This window comes from Piliocolobus tephrosceles, chromosome 17, assembly GCF_002776525.5.
Source record: "Piliocolobus tephrosceles isolate RC106 chromosome 17, ASM277652v3, whole genome shotgun sequence".
Classification (NCBI taxonomy): domain Eukaryota; kingdom Metazoa; phylum Chordata; class Mammalia; order Primates; family Cercopithecidae; genus Piliocolobus; species Piliocolobus tephrosceles.
The window spans coordinates 5629557-5649850 of record NC_045450.1 but is presented as its reverse complement, the minus strand read 5'-3'; the positions used below and the strand labels follow the sequence as shown (position 1 = coordinate 5649850).

The 20294-nt window shown below is 46.2% G+C and overlaps 1 pseudogene across 1 annotated transcript in view; it reads right to left on the bottom strand.

Moving 5' to 3' along the window:
* Positions 1-847: 847 nt before the first annotated feature.
* Positions 848-20294, bottom strand: part of LOC111551723 — a 370929-nt pseudogene continuing 351482 nt past the window's right edge. Inside the window, exon 3 of the transcript XR_004228571.1 lies at positions 848-1247. The product of XR_004228571.1 is annotated as a dapper homolog 3-like (transcript). The remainder of the gene's footprint in view (positions 1248-20294) is intronic.

The window sequence follows — 20294 nt, the reverse complement described above, 5'->3', positions numbered from 1 at the left end:
TTATTTTGTACTTTTAGTAGAGACGGGGTTTCACTTTGTTAGCCGGGATGGACTCCATCTCCTGACCTCATGATCAGCCCACCTCAGCCTCCCAAAGTGCTGGGATTACAGGCATGAGCCGTCGTGCCAGGCCTAATTTGTGTATTTTTTGTAGAGATGTTGCCCAGGCTGGCTGGTCTCCAAAAGTGCCTCCCAAGTGCACCTTGGCCTCCCAAAGTGCTGGGATTTTAGGTGTGATCCATTGTGCCTAGCCCTGAACATCTTTTGATAGAAGAATTTACTCTCAGCCTTTCACTTACCACTATCACAACGTCTCACCATACCTACATTATGATTTCCATTCTGTTATTTCCATACCATTTTTTTTGTCTTTGAGTCAACTCACTTTATGTTTTCTAACTTAAGTATGTTTGAAGGAAATTTCATACCACTGCCATTAACGGAAAGCCAGTAGTGATGGCTATAAAGAGAAGATCATCATAAAATGAAATACCTAATGATGAACACCAAACAACACAGTCTGTGTGCCCCTTGAAGGTGCCATCTCAAGGTCACCAACAACACACAAACAGGTTACACTTGAGAAATGCACCACACCATGACTGCATTGCCGAGAGGCTGTGCATGAGCGATTTCAGAAGTATCTGTGCAGGGAACTTCCTGGCCACTATATCTACGGATGACAGATGAGAAATGCAAGGGAATTCACTGCCATCGTCCCGTTATGAGCCCCAGTGACTCCAAGCCGAACGCCATGATGCAGGACCCCAGGGCATTCAGTGAGCACTCCTGTCCTTACCAGGAAGACAGCCCAATGACCGTCGACCTCTTCACGTGCTCCCTCAACCTGGGGCCCTCACACCAGGGGGCAGAGGGACTGACCTGCAGCCTTGTCACCAACCACTGTACCCACATCTGTCCACCAAGTGGACCTGGTCTTTGTTAGAGGACAGAATACAGCTCTCACACCATGTACCAGAGGCTGGGAATACGGGCCAGGTGTTTCCTAATAGAAATTGTGCACGTGACCGGAGAAATTTATTCCCCTCAAATCCAGTTACTTCTCCAGCAATATCAGTTTCAGGTGAAAACCATTCCCGGTGATTGATGACCGAGACCAAAGAGGCTGAAAAGGATGCAAAAGTAGTTTCAAAATCTAATCTGTTCAGCAAAATGCCTCTACTTACGGAGTCTTGCAGACTGTTCTTGGCACCGGGGAGGAGGGTTGAATTTTCAGACTTGTAGTCCTGGCAGAAAAACAAACAAAGAGAAAAAAAGGTTGGGGAAGCCAGGTTGAAGAAAAGAATTCTAACTTGCAGTAATCCGGTTTAGCACGACCCCCAGAGCGTCTCACCACGTTTAGCCACAGTACCCTGTGTCTCTCCACCCATCCCCTACAGGGGTTGAGACCTGCGTTGCCCTGCACAGTGGCCATTACCCGATATGGCTATGAAGCCCTGTGGCTAGTCTCATTGAAATGGGCTGTGTACATCAAACACTCACTGCGTTTTCAGGACATGATGAAGAAAATGAATACAAAATATCTCATTAATATTAATATTTCATTAATATTTTTATATCGATTACATGTTAGAATGACATTTAATAATATATAAAAATAAAATATATTGCTTTGTTTAAAAATGTAAATATATTAAGTCTATCTCAAAGGAAATTTATTATTACAGTTAATTTCATCCGTTTCTTTTCACTTTTTAATGTGGCCACCAGCAAACGCTAAATTGTATCTTTGATTCCCCTGACACCCGTGAGGCAGCGCTGGTCCGGATGTTTCTCAGTGTGGACTCCTCGTCCCAACCTGAGGACGCTGGGGGTCCCTAACCTTCCACTCCAGCAACAGTTTGCATCTAGGGAGCATCTGCAATGCTACGTGCTGCTCTTTTTTGAGACGGAGTCTCCCTCTGTCATTCAACCTCCCAAGTAGGTGGGACTACAGTCGCCCGCCACCACACCTGGATAAGTTTTTGTATTTTTAGAAGATACAGGGAATCACCATGTTGGCCAGGCTGTCTCAAACTCCTGACCTCAGGTGATCCACCTGCCTCAGCCTCCCAAAGTACTGGGATTACAGGCGTGAGCCACCACACCCGACCACTGTGTATTTCTCGTGTATTTCTTGTGCATTTTCACCCTGGATCCTTACTAGGGTACTAAGAAGTAGGTCTTAACCTCAGCCCCGTTTTATAAGTAAAGAAGCAACAGAGAGGCTGAGGGACTTGTCCAAGGTAACACAGCACTCAGCAGGGCTGCAGTGGAGCCGCAGCTTGAACTGCGTATGCCTACTGCAAACACGGGGATGTGAATCACCACTGGAGTATTCCCGAGGCCTTCGTCCACCTTCCCATGAGGTACAGCACAGGAGCTTATTTAAAGCTGGTCACCACCAACTCGGGGGAACTGCTCCCGCCTCAACAGTGTCAGCAACGCCTAAAGCTCTACATCGTCATTGATAAAAAGTCAGCAAGGCCGAGGCGGGCAGATCACCTGAGGTCAGGAGTTCCAGACCAGCCTGGCCAATACAGTGAAACTCCGTCTCTACTAAAAATACAAAATTAGCCACGCTGTGGTGGCAGGCACCTGTTATCCTAGCTGCTTAGGAGGCTGAGGCAGGAGAATTGCTTGAAGCTGGGAGGTGCAGGTTGCAGTGAGCCGACACCACCGCCATTGCACTCCAGCCTGAGCGATGAGATCAAAACTCCAATTCAAAAAAAAACAGTCAGCAGACTTTGGCCTGGGGTCACCCCTTAAACCTCCTGGGCAGAAAGAGGGGTGTGTTTGTCTCAAGCAAGACCCTGTCTCAAAAGACAGAGGGTGGGAGAGAAAGAGGGAAGGACGGAGAGGTGCAGAAAAGCAAGAAAGAGGAGGGAGGGGAAGGAGAGGTGTATAAAAAGAGACAGAGACAAAGATATAGACAGAGAGATCAAAAGAGAAAGAAACAGAGGGGGACAGAAGCTACCTACTCTTTCCTGTACCAGCCACAAGAATTACTCAGACCCACCCACAGAGTTCTGGGATTTCTGTTTCTGTACATCGCTTCTGAACTTATAATGAGAAGACACATATTTTATTGTTTCTCTTTTTGCAGTTTCTATTAGACATTGGTCATGGAAAAATCTGGTGACCAAGAAATCAAAATTGTGTTTGTTCCTCTCCTTCCTCGACACAGATAATGGTCCTCACGCCACATCCACCCTCCAGTTTACTGAAGTGAACAAATGAACTTAAACACAAATCGTGTCCCCTGTTTCCAGCGACTGTCTAAAGTAGTAGCCTGAATGGGGAGAGAAGGGGGAGGCGGTTGATGCAGTGATTTTGCTGCCAGATACGCCAATTCTCCTTTGAGAGAACGTCCATTGGTCTGACAATATCTGGCTTTTGTCACTTTCTTTCCAGTCCCACTTTATAGATGGACCAAGAAAAAACTGCACTTGATCAACGAGTTAAGCCCAATAGCAGATTTCAACCCAGTGACAAGACCCAAGTGTTATTCGGTGCCCTGGGATCCCTATCTACAGCACGGTCCTTTCTTTGAGAGGGGCCTCTCTCCAAGATTCACGGGTGACCCAGCACCTTGCCCACTTCTAACCACTCTAGGGACACACACCTGCCCCAGGTAGCATGAATCAATCTATCTTTCTCAGGAACAGAAACAGAGACCCACGGAAATGCTCACTGCACTGTGTTGGATTCCGTAAGTCCAAGACCTTGCACGTGAAGTCAGTATTGGCTCCATAGCAACCACCAGCCCTAGGAAGGTAAAATTAGGTTTGAGTCAAAATTAAGAGTCTTCCAGGGGAAGCTGATTGGAAGAAAAGAGAATAGAGGATCGAGGCAACCAGTATCCCAGAACCTGGAAAGACAAGTTAGGACTTACACTCGAGTATGATCTTACTTGGGAACCTACCTACCAGATGAAATTCCTATCCAGCTGCCCCTGCAGTACCTTCTCCCTCTTTGCCCCTTCCTCATTTTCCAGCCCACTACCCACTAGGGGCTTTCGCTCTCCACATCCCTGAGGCTGAGGTCCCAGAGGCCTGTGTCCTCTTTGACTGACTCTCTCTCACTGTGCCGCACTTCCGTGTCATTTTAATCAGAAGCAGCACAGGAAGTCTTCACTCCTAGGAAAGAGAAGATGGTACCAACTCAATTGGTACCAACTCAATCACTCTTGTCGAGAGACTTTTTCTGCCCTTCCTGCCGCTTTTATACCTCTCCATACCCTGGAACTGGGCATGCACCCTAACCGTAGATTGGCACCCTCCTTCTTAACACAGTCCCTGTGTTATCTGAACAAAGAAGCCAACTCTACGCCCAATCCCATTGTCCCTATTTCCCTCTTTACCTTGAAAACAGAGACAAGAACATATTAACATTCTAAGTCTGCCTGAGTTGGGGAAAGAGAGCCAAGAGATACAGCGAGGGAGGTAGTGGCTGTCTGATACTGTTCTGGTTTTCAGAAAGCCCTGGTCTTTTCCCTGAATCCTTACAATAAGCCTCTATCATTTGAGCTGGCCTGATCCATCCTGATGAAAATTCTTAAGGAGGACAGAGAAGATCAGATCTGCAAACCTTCTTAGATCCCAAACCAGGATCCCGAGCTAGCTGTCACTCTGGTTGCCGTCTGCCGCTCTTCTCTTCCCTCCAAGTTCTGCTCCCTCATTTTCCACCCACTTGTTAGAAGTCTAGTAGTCTTCCCTGGAAATGTACGCCCTCTTGCACCTCAGTTTACAGCTTTCAAAAGCTAGGACATGAATCCCCAGCAGCAAGGATTTCGCCAGTTAAGGCAATGACCCAAGCAGAGACCCCAGATGGGCCATCAAACATCATCCTCTCCAGATTTGTCACGGGCTGGTGTCAGCTCCCATAGGTGGCATTAAAAGGTGATATTCTTTGCATAACTACTACCTTTAAACAGTCTCTTGCGGCTAGGCGCAGTGGCTCAAGCCTGTAATCCCAGCACTTTGGGAGGCCGAGACGGGTGGATCACGAGCTCAGAAGATCGAGACCATCCTGGCTAACACAGTGAAACCCTGTCTCTACTAAAAAATACAAAAAACTAGCCTGGCGTGGTGGCAGGCGCCTGTAGTCCCAGCTACTCGGGAGGCTGAGGGAGGAGAATGGTGTGAACCCGGGAGGCGGAGCTTGCAGTGAGCTGAGATCCGGCCACTGAACTCCAGCCTGGGCGACGGAGCAAGACTCCGCCTCCAAAAAAAAAAAAAAAAAGAGTCTCTTGCTGATTGAAAATGTCTTTAGATAACACATATTTTTGTTTTTTGTGTGTGTTTTTTTTTTGAGATGGAGTCTCGCTCTGACACCAAGGCTGGAGTGCAGTGGCACGATCTCGGCTGACTGCAGCCCCCACCTACCAGGTTCAAACAATTCTCCTGCTTCAGCCTCCCGAGCAGCTGGGATTATAGGTGCCTGCCACCACGCCTGGCTAAATTTTTTTGTATTTTGAATAGAGAAGGGGTTTTACCATGCTGGCCACGCTAGTCTCCAACTACTGACCTCAAGGGATCCACCTGCCTCGACCTCTCAAAGTTCTGGGATTACAGACAAGAGACACCGTGTTCAGCCACACTTTTTTGTGTATATACTTACATAGACGTGTAAAAGGAAAATAAATCTCTGGGGGTCCCAAATCACTAAGCTAAAGGGAAAAGTCAAGCTTGGAACTGCTTAGACCCAACTTGCCTCCTACTGTATTCAAAGTCAGCCCTCTGCTCACTGAGATAAATGCCTATCTATCTGATTGCCTCCTTTGGAGAGGCTAATCAGAAACTCAAAAGAATGTAACCAGTTGTCTCTTATCTACTTCTGACCTGGTATCTTCCCGTCTTCCTGCCTTTGCTTCAAGTTCTCTCACCTTTCCAGACCAAACCAATGTTCACCTTGCATATGTTGACTGATATCTCAGGTATCCCTAAAACGTATAAAATCAAACTGTGCTCTGACCTGGGACAGACACTGTCACGACCTCCTGAGGCTGCATCACAGGCCTGAGTCCTCAACCTTGGAAAAATAAACTTTCTAAATTAACTGAGACCTGTGTCTCAGATTTTCGGGACTCACACACATATTCATGTAATCCTGTGAGTGTTTAAGTGCCTACCTATAAATAGCCACATCGAGATGTGTCAATCTTTGTAGCTACAGTCATACAGAATAAAGATGTAGGAGGTGGAAAAAAATAAACACTCCATCCTACAGGTTAACAGAAAGCCAAGGTTTCCCGAGCAATGGACGGAGGGTGTGAGGTCAGGGGTGGGGTTCTGGGTACATGATGAGTTCTCAATGATGGTGCCAGTAAAACCTACATGGATCAACATTGTGCAAAGCTCCAAGCCAAGGCCATGGCTGACCAAAGCCTTGCGAACAATGGGCAAAAGCACAGTGCAAAGCAAAAGCAAGTTTATTAGGAAAGTAAAGGGATGAAAGAATGGCCACTCCATAGAGCAGACCCCAGGGCTGCTGCTTGCCCATTTTTATGGTTATTTCTTGATAATATGCTAAACGAGGGATGGATTATTCATGCCTCCTCTTTTCAGACCATATATGGTAACTTCCTGACATTGCCATGGCATTTGTAATCTGTCATGGCGCTGCTGGTAGTGTAGCAGTGAGGACCAACAGAGGTCACTCTAATGGCCATCTTGGTTTTGGTGGGTTCTGGCTGGCTCCTTTACTGCAACCTGTTTTATCAGAAAGGTGTTTTCTTTTTTTTTTTTTTTAATTATGCTTTAAGTTCTGGGATACATGTGTGGAACGTGGTTTGTTGCACAGGTATACACATGTCATGGTGGTTTGCTACACCCATCAACATGTCATCTACATTAGGTATTTCTCCTAATGCTATCCCTCCCTTAGCCCCCCACCCCCTGACAGGACCCTGTGTGTGATGTTCCCCTCCCTGTGTCCATGTGTTCTCATTGTTCAACTCCCACTTATGAATGAGAACATGCAATGTTTGGTTTTCTGTTCCTGTGTTAGTTTGCTGAGAATGATGGTTTCCAGCTTCATCCATGTCCCTGCAAAGGACATGAACTCATCCTTTTTTAGGGCTGCATAGTATCCCATGGTGTATATGTGCCACATTTTCTTTATGCAGTCTGTCATTGATGGATATTCGGGTTGGTTCCAAGTCTTTGCTATTGTTTTACCAGCAAGGTCTTTATGACCTGTATTTGGTGCTGACTTCCTATCTCATCCTGTGACTTAGAATGCCTTAACCATCTGGGAACGCAGCTCAGTAGGTCTCAGTCTCATTTTATCCAGCTCCTATTCAAGACAGAGTTGCTCTGGTACCCACACCTCTGACAGCTCTAAGGGTCTACCCAGCCACTGAACCTTAAAGTGTTCTGACCCCAGGGCTGTGACATATCTCCTTGGGAAGTCTGGATGCCAAGAGAAAGAAAGCAGGCTGAGGAGCCTATGAGGCCAGATCACGGCTGTTGGATGAACACAGACCACACACATTTCCACCACACCTCAGAGACTTCCTTCTTGGAGGCAAAACATCAAAATAACTCCTTAATGTATGGTCCAACCAGAGGATATAGCATAATCAAATAGATTTTTGTAGCCTGGCCAACATAGTGAAACCCCGTCTCCTTTGTAGAGACATGGATGCAGCTGGAAACCATCATTCTTAGCAAATTATCACAAGAAGAGAAAACCAAACACCGCATGTTCTCACTCATAGGTGGGAACTGAACAATGAGCTCACTTGGACTCGGGAAGGGGAACATCACACACTGGGGCCTATCATGGGGAGGGGGGAGGGGGGAGGGATTGCATTGGGGAGTTATACCTGATATAAATGATGAATTGATGGGTGCTGACGAGTTGATGGGTGCAGCACACCAACATGGCACATGTATACATATGTAACCTGCACGTTATGCACATGTACCCTAGAACTTAAAGTATAATAAAAAAAAAAAAAAAAAAGAAACCCCGTCTCTACTAAAACACAAAAATTAGCCAGGCGTCATGGTGGGAGTCGGTAATCCCAGCTACTGGGGAGGCTGAGGCAGGAGAATTGCCTGAACCCAGGAGGTGGAGGTTGCAGCGAGCCGAGATTGTGTCACTGCACTCCAGCCCGCACGATGAAGCAAGAATCCATGTCAAAAAAAAAAAAATTTTTGTAATCTCAGAGTGGTAGTGAAGATCCTTCTAATTATGACCCCCAAACCAAAAGCCTTAGAACAAAAGATTCAAAATTCTGCGTACATAAAATCGCATGCATGAAAATAACACCGTAAACAAAGTAGAAGACAAAGGGCAATCTGAGAAAATTAAAACCCACGAACAAAGAGGTAATATCATTTATAAAGAGCTTCCCCCCAATCAATAAGAAAAACACCAAAGGAACTCAATGGAAAAAAACAAGCAAAGGAAATGTAGAGACAACTTCACAAGACAGTCATGCAAATACCTCTTATGCACATTAAGAAATCCCCATAATCCTTATAATTAAAACTTCACTCGTAATAAAAGAAATGCAAATAAGGCAATATATTATTTTTTTTTACTGAGATTGACAAAGACGAAATCTGAATGAAGTATGGAAATCATGAGACTGTCGGGCAACATGTATTCTTTATACATAGTGAAATTATACATTGGTCAACATTTTAAAAGTTGATAATATTTGGACTAGGGATTCCATTTCTCAAGTGTCTGCTGTTTAAACGTCTGCATGAGTATAACATGACCTGTGCCAAGGATATTCATGGAAGCCCTTTTTGTAATTACAAACTACTGGGAAAAACATAAATTCCATTATTCCGAAACCAGGTAAATAAGTTATAGTGAATCCAGACACTATCAGTTAAGATAATGAGGTAGCTTTATATAGAACGACAGGGAGAAAACAGTAAAATGCACAGTGGTAAGTATAGTACTCTGCATCTGTTGTTTTAAGAATACAGGCATTTCTAGTATATGCAGTGAAATCTTCAGAAGACAGAAGAAAACGGTATTTTTTAAAAAGGCTCATTTTGGGTCGGGCATGGAGACTCACGCCTGTAATCCCAGCACTTTGGGAGGCGGAGGCAGGCAGATCACCTGAGGTCAGGAGTTCAACACCAGCCTGGCCAACATGGTGAAACCCCATCTCTACTAAAAATACAAAATTAACCAGGCACAGTGGTGGGTGTCTGTAGTCCCAGCTACTAGGGAGCTAGGGAGGCTGAGGCAGGAAAATCACGTGAACTGAGGAGGCAGAGATTGCAGTGAGCCGAAATTGTGCCATTGCACTCTAGCTTGGGTAACAAAAGACAAACTCCGTTTCAAAAAAAAACAAAAAAAGAAAAGGTTCATTTGGGAGAAGGAGAAGGATGTGGTAGGAGGAAAACTCATTCTATTTTGCTGACCCTGACCCTTGAATTTTGTACACTGGGCATGTATTATTGAGGAAACTTTTTTTATGCTACCTGAAACTTTTTATTTGATTTTTAAAAGAAAATAGTTTAAGGGAAAAACACATGACAACATTGGCAAGAACCCTTTGGGGAAGGCTTCATTTCTGGACATTTTCTGGAAAAAAAAAAATTAGCTTCTATCACATGATAAAGGAATTTGGGGTCACTTTGGAGGACAGGAGTCCTTTCAATGTGGTTGGAATGCAGAAAAGCTGGCATTGGGGTAATACCTTAATGGATTTTACCAGGAAATACAAATAGCATGCAAGCCACCAGTTCCTCTCCTGTTCCCAGGGCAGGCAGTACTAATCAATCACTGCATTTTACCACTAAGGTAGATGCACTCTCAGATTGCAACCCAACACTCCCAGGAAACTGACAAATCCCACTCATCTGTGTGAGCTGAAGCATCTGTGAACATTAAACCCCATCCTGAGTAGGGTGACAACAAGGCAATGCCCAGAAAGCTGGAAGCATGGTCTCTACCCATATAGTTCCTCAGTGCCCCATGTAGGCTTGGGTTCGAGTCCAGTCCGCTACCACCACCCCATTCCTCCACCAAGCCCCGAATCACAGCAAGGCAGCCAAGAGCATGCAGCCAACTTCCAAGCCCATCCTAATGATACTCAGGCCTCCCCTGCCCATTCCAAATCAAACCACCCCCAACACTTCGTTGGAAATGCCTGTTAACCTTCAGCAAGGAACTCAGGCTGCCCTCATTTCCCCCAACTTAGAAAATTCTGTGTAAATGTCAGATTAAGCTCTTCAGTCCTCTGCTTTTAAAATGAGAGATAAAATTTACCTCCCTATTCCCAGATGTTAAAATCTCTGCTTCTCCCCAGGGCAAAGAAATCAATGCAAGTGAGCTCCGTTTTTTTCCCCCTCTTTGGAACACTACCACTTCCAGCAATTTATTTGACTGACTATGCCTTCTATTACCATGTAAATTGTTTCAGACTGCAGGAAAAAAAAAGTATTAATCTCCTCTCAGTAAGTCATAAAATAAAGAAATCAATTTCAAGGTCAATTTAGCCCAAATAACACCTGCTGCCCTTTTTTTGTAACATGCAGACTCCTCTGAAATGCAAGGCTGTTGTCTAAGGCGTCAAGAGGCAGCAATGCAAAACCCAGTCTCACGTCAGTCAGGGCAGTGACAGGGGAGACCCTGGTACCATGGCCCAGTGGCCCCAGGTGTGAGTTTGGGACAGACAAGATTCACAGGTTCCAGCAAGACAACTCTCTGCAGTCCAAGGCAGCAGAGTAGCAGGAGAGCTGCACTGGGGGTCATGTAGAGTTGGGGTCAAGCCAGGAGTCTGGCTGGATGGCTGTTTGAGTTCTGGGAAAGTGACTTTACCTCTCTGAGCTTCAGACTCTACACTTGTTAAGTTACTTAAAATGAGGGCTAGGTCACCTTATAGAATCCTTCAACCCAGTCCATTATGGACTTCGCCAAAGGTTACACATCCTGGAGAACTGGCCTAGAACGAGCCACTTTCATGTAGGGATCCTTCATCAACACGTAGGCTAGTGTGGGGGTTAAACAGGCTCTGGAGCTCAAATTGCCTTTGATCCATCAATGAGCTATACGGCCTCGGACAAGATACTTACCTTCTATCCTCTGAGTTTCTTCCTCTAGAAGATGGACATAATAACGTTATGTGTTTCTAGAAAGAGAACCCTCATCCTCATTTTTGGATGAGCAAATTGGATTCAGAGAGGGCAAGTGACTTGCTCAAGGTTGGCCAACTTAAAAGCAGCACATCCAAGTTGAATGCTGGGACACCTGAGCCTCAGGCAATTGACCCCAGCACACACCACACTTCCTTGTACAAACCATGTAAGGGAACAGAGGCATTTCCTTGGTACACTCATGTTCTCTCCACCACCACCCCACAAACCCACCAGGGATGTGGCCAAGTGCAGATGGGGGCCAAGAGCTTCTTACAATGGGTCCTGGACCCAGCAGACTGGGGAAACCCATCTTTACAACATCTCCCATAAGGAGACGGTTTCTCCCTACCCCACTCCAAACCCACTGCCTTGGCCCTGCCATCCCTGATGGATGCCCTCTCTGTGCAGTTTTTCAGCGACATCCAGAAGATTAACCAACTGCCCCTAGGAGGCCATGACATCCAGGCAGCCCCAAACCATCCTCAACTCTTGTTTCTGCAAAAGCCAGCCCTGTATTCTCAACTGTGCATACAATCAACCACCCAGTTGTACTTCTCAACCTGTAAAACACCTCCACCTGCAAAATCCTGTCTCATGTGGGCATCTCTAATGCTAATGCCTAAACTCACATCACTTTTGTTCCAGTGGCTTCCAAAAAAATCCTGCTTGACTCCATTTTCTCCCCCTCCGTCTATTCTCGATAGCCAGAGCGATCATCGTTGGGTAAAAAGTAGTTCTTGCCTCTCCCAGTTCAGTGCCCTCCCAGCCCTCTAAGTCTGCAAAGTGGTGTCCATTGCTCACATGGGGATGTGCTGAGGACTGTTGCCCTTAAACATGTAACTTGGTCATGGAGACACAAAACAGCCCATGTCTGACAAAGTCAACACTGATGCCAACGAGGACAAAGTGCCTGGATTTTGGGGGCTATAAAACTAGAAAGAAAAAAAAAAGCAGAACGCTACTTAACTGAGCATTTACTATGTGCTTCCATACATGACCCCACAGCTGACTACGTGGCAGAAGCAAGAAGGGGACTTGGCCTCTGTGCCACAATTCTCAGTCTTTTTTTTTTTTTTTTCAAATTTTATTGAGCTAATTCACCTAGCAATTCTTCCATTTCAAGCGCACAATTCAATGCGTTTTAGTATGTTCACAGGTGGGTGTGACCATCAATGAATTTTTAGAACGTTTTCATCACTATGAAACTCCATCACCTCCATCCTCCATCTCCCCATTCCCACAGTCCCAAGCAATCACCAATCTACTTTCTTCTCCATGGATTTACTTGTGCTGGACTTTCATATAAAAGGACTCATGCAATCTATGGCCTTTTGTGCCTGGTTTCTTTCACTCAGCACCATATTCCCAAGGTTCATGTAAGTTACAGCAGGCATCAGTGCTGCACACCTTTTGTATGGCTGAAAATATCCTATTGCATAGACAGACCACCTTTTGTTTTTCCACGAATCTGCTGATGGACATTTAGGTAACTGTCACCTTTGGCTATTATAAATAATGTTACTGTGAACATTCATGTACATGTTTTTATGTGGACATACGTTGGTACTTCTCTGGGGTATGTACCTGGAAGTAGAACTGCTGGCTCATACGACAACTCTTTGCTTAATATTTGAGGAACTCTCAGGCTGTTTTCTCAAGTGACAGCTGTTTATGAGGGCTCAGATCCCTCCATACTCTCATCAATACTTGGGATTATCTGACTTTTATGAGACGGAGTCTCGCTGTATCGCCCAGGCTGGAGTGCAGTGGTGTGATCTCGGCTCACCGCAACCTCTGCCTCCCAGGTTCTAGTGATTCTCCTGCCTCAGCCTGCAGATTAGCTGGGATTACAGGCACCTGCCACCAGGCCCAGCCGATTTTTGTATTTTTAGTAGAGAAGGGGTTTCACCATGTCGGCCAGGTTTGTCTCAAACTCCTGTCCTCAGGTGATCTACCCACCTCGGCCTCCCAAAGTACTGGGATTATGGGCGTGAGCCACTGCAACCAGTCCCAATTACCTGACTTTTAGATTCTAGCCATTCTAAAGCATGTACAGTGGTATCTCTCTGTGGTTTTGACTTGCATTTTCCCGATGACTAACGATGTCAAGCATCTTTTCATGTGATGACTGGCCATTTGTGTATCTTCTTCAGAGGAATGTCTGTTCGGATACTTTGCCCATTTTTTAATTGAGTTGTATTTGTACTGTTGAATTTTATGTATTCTAGATGTAAGTCTCTTACAGATAAGCAATTTGCAAATATGCTCTCCCACTGGATGGGTTGCTCAGTTTTGAACAATATCTTATCCTAAAGCATCTTGGTCATGTCAATTTCAGGTGCATAACCAATGGGCCATATCCATTTTCAGAGCTTTCTGCCCTGGCTCCCTTTGGGACCGAGACCCAGGTTTTGCTCTACTTGCCTTCTTTTCTGGATTTGCTCTGGGAAGGGCATCCGGGCAGCAAACGAAGTTTCAATGACAACACAATTCAGCCAATAGTCTTTAAGAACCTGCAGAGTGCCTGGCAGTAGGACAGAGCAGCTAAGAGTGTCAGCATTTTAAGGAAACTGTCCTGGCTCAAACCTTGTCAATGCTACCTCAGCTCCTCGCTCTCCTTATCTGTAAAACTGGGGATAATGGAGGCCGGCCATGGTGGCTTACGCCTATAATTCCAGCACTTTAGAAAGTAGAGGTGGGAGATCATTGAGGCTACGAGTTCAAGACCAGCCTGCACAATACAGCAAGTTCCCCTCTCTATAGGGGAAAAAAAAATTAATTAGATGACTGTGGTAGCACATGCTTGTATTCCCAGCTACTGAGGAACTGCAGTGGAGGGATTGCTTGAGCCCAGGAGGTTGAGGCTGCAGTGAATTACAATCATGCCACTGTACTCCAGCCTGGGCGACAGTGAAACCTGTCTCTAATGAATGAATGAATAAATAAATAAAATTAGGGATAATAATAGCAATAGTAAAGCTAGCTACTTGAGTCAGGAGTAAATGAAATAACATATATAAAGCTCTCAGCATGAGTTCTGGCACAGTCAAAGCCAGTGGTCTCCAAATTTGGCTTTATATGATAATCACTCAGGGAGCTTTAAAAACACGTACATTAGTTCCCTGTGGCTGCCGTCATGCAACTGCCACCAACTGGGTGGCCTAAAATAAGTGAAATCTATTCTCTCACAGTACTGAAGGCCCGAAGTCTGAAACCAAGGTGTGGGCAGGGCTGGTTCCTTCTATAAGTTCTGTGGGAGAATTTATGCTATGCCTCTCCCCCAACCTCTGCTGGCCACAAAGATTCTCAAGGTGCCTTGGCTTGTAGAAGCATCAGTCCTATCTCTGCCTCTGTTTCTACACGGCCTTCTTCTCTGCACATCACTGTGTCTTCTTCCTTTTCAGCTTTTTTAAAGACACTAGTCGTTGGATTCAGGGGAGGATAATCTCATCCTGACATCCCTAAATTAATTCCATCTGTAAAGACCCTGTTTCCACATAAGATCATATTCACAGGTTCCAGGGGTCAAAACTTGGGCATATCTTTTGGGAGCCACTATTCGACCCACTAGAGCGTGCACACGCACGCACGCACACACACATAATATGCCAAGAATTTTATTCTACCTCATACGAATCAGGTCGGAATCTCCAGCAGTGATGCCCAAGGGTCTGCAGTTCTTGAATCCACCCAGGTGATGGCCACATACGGTTAGATGGTGAACCCAGGTCTGCACCCTGCATAAATGCTGCAGTGGTCCGAGAGGCGGATGGCCTTGGGGGAGTCAGGGTCACCCCACAACGTGGTAGAGTATCTGTAAGGGGCCTTGTCAGCCCTTTCATCAGGATATCCCATAGTCTCACGAACCACAGAAGCTCATACACACCTAGCCGCACTCTCCACAGAGGTCAGTCAGTGAACACACAGGATACTCACAGGAAACTAACCGCTAGGGGCCAAGGGCAACCATGAATCCGGCCCACTGCCCATACCTACAAGTTTAAAAATCCCCAGAGAGCCCAGAGCGGGAAACACTCCAGACGTCCATCACTGGATGACAGATCAATAAAACATGGCCCAGTCATACAACAGAATATCATTCAGCCTCAAAAAAGAAAGAAGGACTGAGTCATTTGACACCAGGGATGAACACTGAAAACATTCTGCTAACCAAAAGCAGCCAGGTACCAACACCATACATGGCATGATTTTACTGATGTGAAATATCCAGAAAAGGCAACCCTGTAGACACAGAAAACAGATTACCGATTTCCAGGGACCAGAGAGAAGACAGGATGGAGAGTAACTCCTCAAGGGATACAGGGTTTTATTCTGGGGAGATTAAAGTGTTTTGGAATGAGATAGAGGTGATGCCTATACATCACCTGTGAATGTACTCAATGTCACAGAATTGTTCACTCCAAAATGGTTAATTTTATGTTATGTGGATGCTGCCTTTATTTTTTACAAAAGACTTCCAAAAAATTCCCAGCAGACCCAGACTTCTATCCCTCCTTTTGTGCTTTGACCGTATTATTTTTTCAAATAAAAATAAATATATAAACCACAGATTTCTACACACATCCATACAATCAAAAGCAGCTTTCCTCTCCATTCATCTCAAAAGCCATTAAAATTAATAGGGTCTGTATCAGGAATGTCTAATAGAGTTACCAACTCACTGAATCAAAAAACGGGCCCAAGCAGTCACAGCACTGCAGTCCCGGTGCAATGAGAACTTCCATCTAAAGTGAGCAGGGATTGATTAACAACACCCAGTCCTCCTCTCCCATCCGTCTCACGGGGACAGCCTCGAACACCTGAGGGTAACCACACACGGGAAAGAACGACCCACCTGCCTGTGCTGCCATGCAAGGGAAGAGTTCCAAAAACAGAAGCTGGAGGGGGATAAAAGCCAGCCTGGGAGAGAAACTACCCTTGATCTCTGTGCCCTTGTGAGGGAACGCACAGCATGAAAAATGTCCATTTGCAAGTGGGCAATGGTGTCGGAAATAGACGTAATGAGACAAGGGAAGACGGAACATCAAGAAGTCTTGGCAAAAACGCCGGGAGATGCGGCTTGGTGATAAAGGAGGGCATTAGTGATGCAAGATGAAACTCGGACATATTTCTGGCTCAAGATGCTGAATGCAGCACTCCAGTTTTCCCAAGGACGAGAAGAGCAGGGGAGCTGTTGAAGGAGACACGGATTATTACCAAAGCTCTTGCAAAATGAAGTCGGGGAGAATGGCAAAACAAGTGAAGTGTTAAATAAATACTTCCTGAATGTAATCACGATGGAGAACACTAAAATTAGGATGTCTGACAAGGGCTTTTTATCCAATCTGTCCAGGGTTTCCTTAGGGCTTCTGAGAGAGGAGTTGTCAGTCACCCGCATGACATCACGGGCCACTGATGCAGAAATGGAACAGCTGGAGCATGGGGTACTAGGCAGGCTGATTATAGGGACATGGTCCAGACTCGGTGGAACCAGGAATGCCCGGCACAGTCTTGAGCTCCCTGGGCCATTCCCGGAGAGAAGTGCCTCCAAATGAAGATGGCATCACCAGAGAAACTCTACATGAGAGAGCTGCAGCCAATGGGCTCCAGACTGGGGCAGCCCAGCATCGAAGATGCTGATTATTTCAGCAGAGGTATAACCTTGAGCAGCTCACTCCATTTCTCTGAGCCAGTTTTCCCCTCTGTAAAATGGGGCTAACAGCCTTTATCACAGGAGGCTGTGAAATGAGACAATCCTAAAAGCCCAATACATCTTAGCTCTTGTCGTCCCCATTTTACAGAGAGGAAACTGAAGCCCAGCCCAGGGTTAAAAGAAAACTTCAGACAAGTTCAATTTGATGGAGTTTAATTGAGCAAAGCAAAGAAAACGATTCGTGAATCAGGCAGCCTCCAGAATCACAGCAGATTCAGAGACACTCCAGGATCGCCTCGTAGTCAGAACAAATTTATAGACAAAAAAAAAAAAAAGTAAAGTGACGTACAGGAATCAGAAGTGAGATTGGTTAGAGCTCAGCGTTGGCCTTCTTTGAACGCAGTTTGAACACTCAGCAGTCTAGGAGTGGTTGAAGTATGGCCGCTGGGATTGGCCAACCCTCAGCTATTACTACAGATACATACTGTTAAGTTAGGTTTTCATTGTTGTTGGCCTATGAAGCTAGGTTATGGTTTGTCCCCAAGAACTCAAACATAGAAGTACGAAGTCCTGCTAAGGCCATATTTAGTTGGCTTTAACAACAGTTAAATAACAAGCATAGATGTTTGTAAGTATTGGCTTTTGCTGTGCATGGCATTCTATGGCTGTACCTTTTTTGTTTAAATGTCATTTGAGCTCTGCAAGAACCTGCAAGCCAAATTGCCTGGGTTCAAAGCCAGGTTCAACCTCTCCCTAGCTGTGTCAGCCTGGGCATATTATGTTACCTTTCTGTGCCTCAGCTTCCTCATCTGTTAAAAAGAGGACAGAGTGAGAAGTTAAATGAGTTGACGTCTGCAGAAGTCTCAGAATACAGCCTGGCCCCCAGGTGCTCAATATTATCACTGATTTTTAGCTCATCTCACAAACAAGGCCCACAGAGGGTAAGCCTAAAGATACACAGCTGAATGAGAGGCAGAATCTGACTGTCACCCATGCTCTGCCTTCTGCACTTGGGGCTGAACTGGTTACCACCTCCTCAAGGAAGTTCCCAGGGTCATCTGGGGCAGGGCAGGTGGCAGAGGTTAAGATGATGAACTTTGATTAGCCAGGCGTGAGCGTGGTGGCACGTGCCTGTGGTCCCAGCTACTTGGGAGGCTGGGGCAGGAAAATCGCTTGAACCCAGGAGGCGGAGCCTGCAGTGAGGTGAGATCACATCGCTGACATTCCAACCTGGGCAACAGAGTAAGACTCCACCTCAAAAATAAAAAGATTAAAAAAAAAAAGTGATGAGCTTTGAAAATACCTGGGTTCAGGTCCCAGCTCTGCTCTGGCTTTCACCTTGGAGGGCTATTTAAAATCTCTGATCTTGGTCTCCTCACCGTTAAGGGGGGCACTATACTCGCACCTCAATGCCTCAACAGCTGGCAATGCCGATCGTGACGGCCAGTGCGGTCCACGTTTTCCACTGGCTCCAGTCCAATGCCCTGTGTGGAAGGTGAGTCTAACTTCACTAAGCCGTGTCATTGCATTCTTTCACTCAGCTGGCTCTGAAGGCCTGTGCAGCCAGAGTCGTGCCTCAGATGCTCCTTACTCCCCATCAGCCCATCTCTACCCCAGCCTCACTTCCTGTGGTGCAGCCTCATGGGAGTGAGGTCTGATACTCCCGAGGCCGAGACTAATCCAAGTCCCTGGCATTAGGGCTCCCTCGAGACTGTATGCCTGCAGAAGAGGGAGCTGTCAGCTCTGTTAACAGTGAAATAATTGCAAGTTTGAATGTGGATTCTATGCTGAACAACTGCAATTAGAAGCCACCTTCTGTTCGAAACAACTGCCGCTTAAATGTAATCCTGCATTGTGCCTAAACCCCAAAGGAGTTTCTCAGTTTTGCCTTCAACTACACTTACTCATCTACATTACAGTGTCCTTGGTTCTGTTCCTAAATCTTTCATCACTTTCTACCTCTTAGAGGCTTCTCTTTGTCCCTAGATAATATCCTAACACCTTACCTGGGCCCACCTTGCATACGGTCTGCCTCCCACTCACTCCTCCCTCCTCTTCCTCTACTCTGGGCCCTGTCATGAGCTGCAACTATACAGTGTTTCTTTCTGACCCCTGCACCAGCTGTCTGTCACCCTGGCTTGGAGAGCTCTCTGTTCCCATTCTGCAACTGAACTCCTACACATCCTTCATGTCCAAGTCTGGACATCACCTCCTCCGGGAAGCCTTCCCTGAAGTTCCACAATGACCATGAGAATCCTGTAACATGCTCCTGCAGCATCATGCCCATTACCCCCGTGACACTTCCTAAAGCTTGTAATTAGTTACTTGCATATGCATAATTACAAACTAGATGGCTGCCTCCACCACTGACTTGTGTACTCCATTCCTGTTGCAAGGTTGCTACTGGATTCTTCCTCCAAGAACCAAGCACAGCCCCAGTGACACACTCAGGTATTGAACAAAAGAGTGTTTAATTACACAAATGGCTTATTCCTCCTAAGGAGAGCAACTTGCTGGAGGTAGGACCTGTGCCTTCGCCCAGTGTCTATTCCTTGTAGAACTTAGCGCAGTCCCTGGCACATGAAAAAATACTCGGTCTGAATTGGCAGAATTTTTAAGCAGACTCATGCTTTAGCTTCTAGTTTCTTTTCTGTCAGAAAAAAAAATGCGCATGGGGGTCCAAGAAAGCTCTGCCCCCTTCTCCTCTGGATCTGTCAAGTGCCATCTACAATGGTGACTACGTGGGTATTTGCATTTACCTAAGAAGACAGACAACACTTTCCAGTTCATTAAAAATCCATCCCGGGTCTGTGCACACTGACAGCCCTTGAATCATCCCAGCCTCCCCTGGGGAGTTGAGATAAAGGAAAACTGTTTCCCTTGTCTTAGCCTGTCACGTCCTCATCGTTCCCACAGAGTGACTGGGAAGGACTAGCGTGGATGCATGTCATTCCCAGCTCTGTCGTTTGAGGAATGGGATCATTAAGACAGGTGACCACATAAATGCCATCTGCCCTACAGCTTCCTGGGCCTGCGTTGCCCTTGGCTGGAATCCCACCAGTTTGCCTTTAAACCTAAGTGTAGGAGTCCCCATCTCCCGGCCTCTATGTGCAGAGGCAGGGCAGTGTGAGATGCCACGAAAGGTAACATTTGCATCCTCTCCCCAAAGGTATCCAGTGTGGACAGCTCAAAACCCACACAAAGCAGATGTTGGAAGGCTGAAGCCTCCCAAGGGGAACAACTAGCGTTGAAGCAGGACCAGCTGGAGCCAGCACCTAAGCCAAGTAGCCCTGCCTCTGAGCTAATGCACACCCAGCTGGCCGCCTGGCAGCGGGTGGCATCCAAGTCACCCAGGGGGTGAAGTGGGGACGTCTGTAAAACCACTTCTCCCACTCCTTCAGAGACTGTGCAAGCTCAGTCGGCACTTACCCCTCGGAAAACGGCGCCGGGCTGAGACCCACACAGCTGAGGATGTTTTCCCACAAGCTCGATTACCAATCAGTCCCTGCAGCTGCTCCCAGATC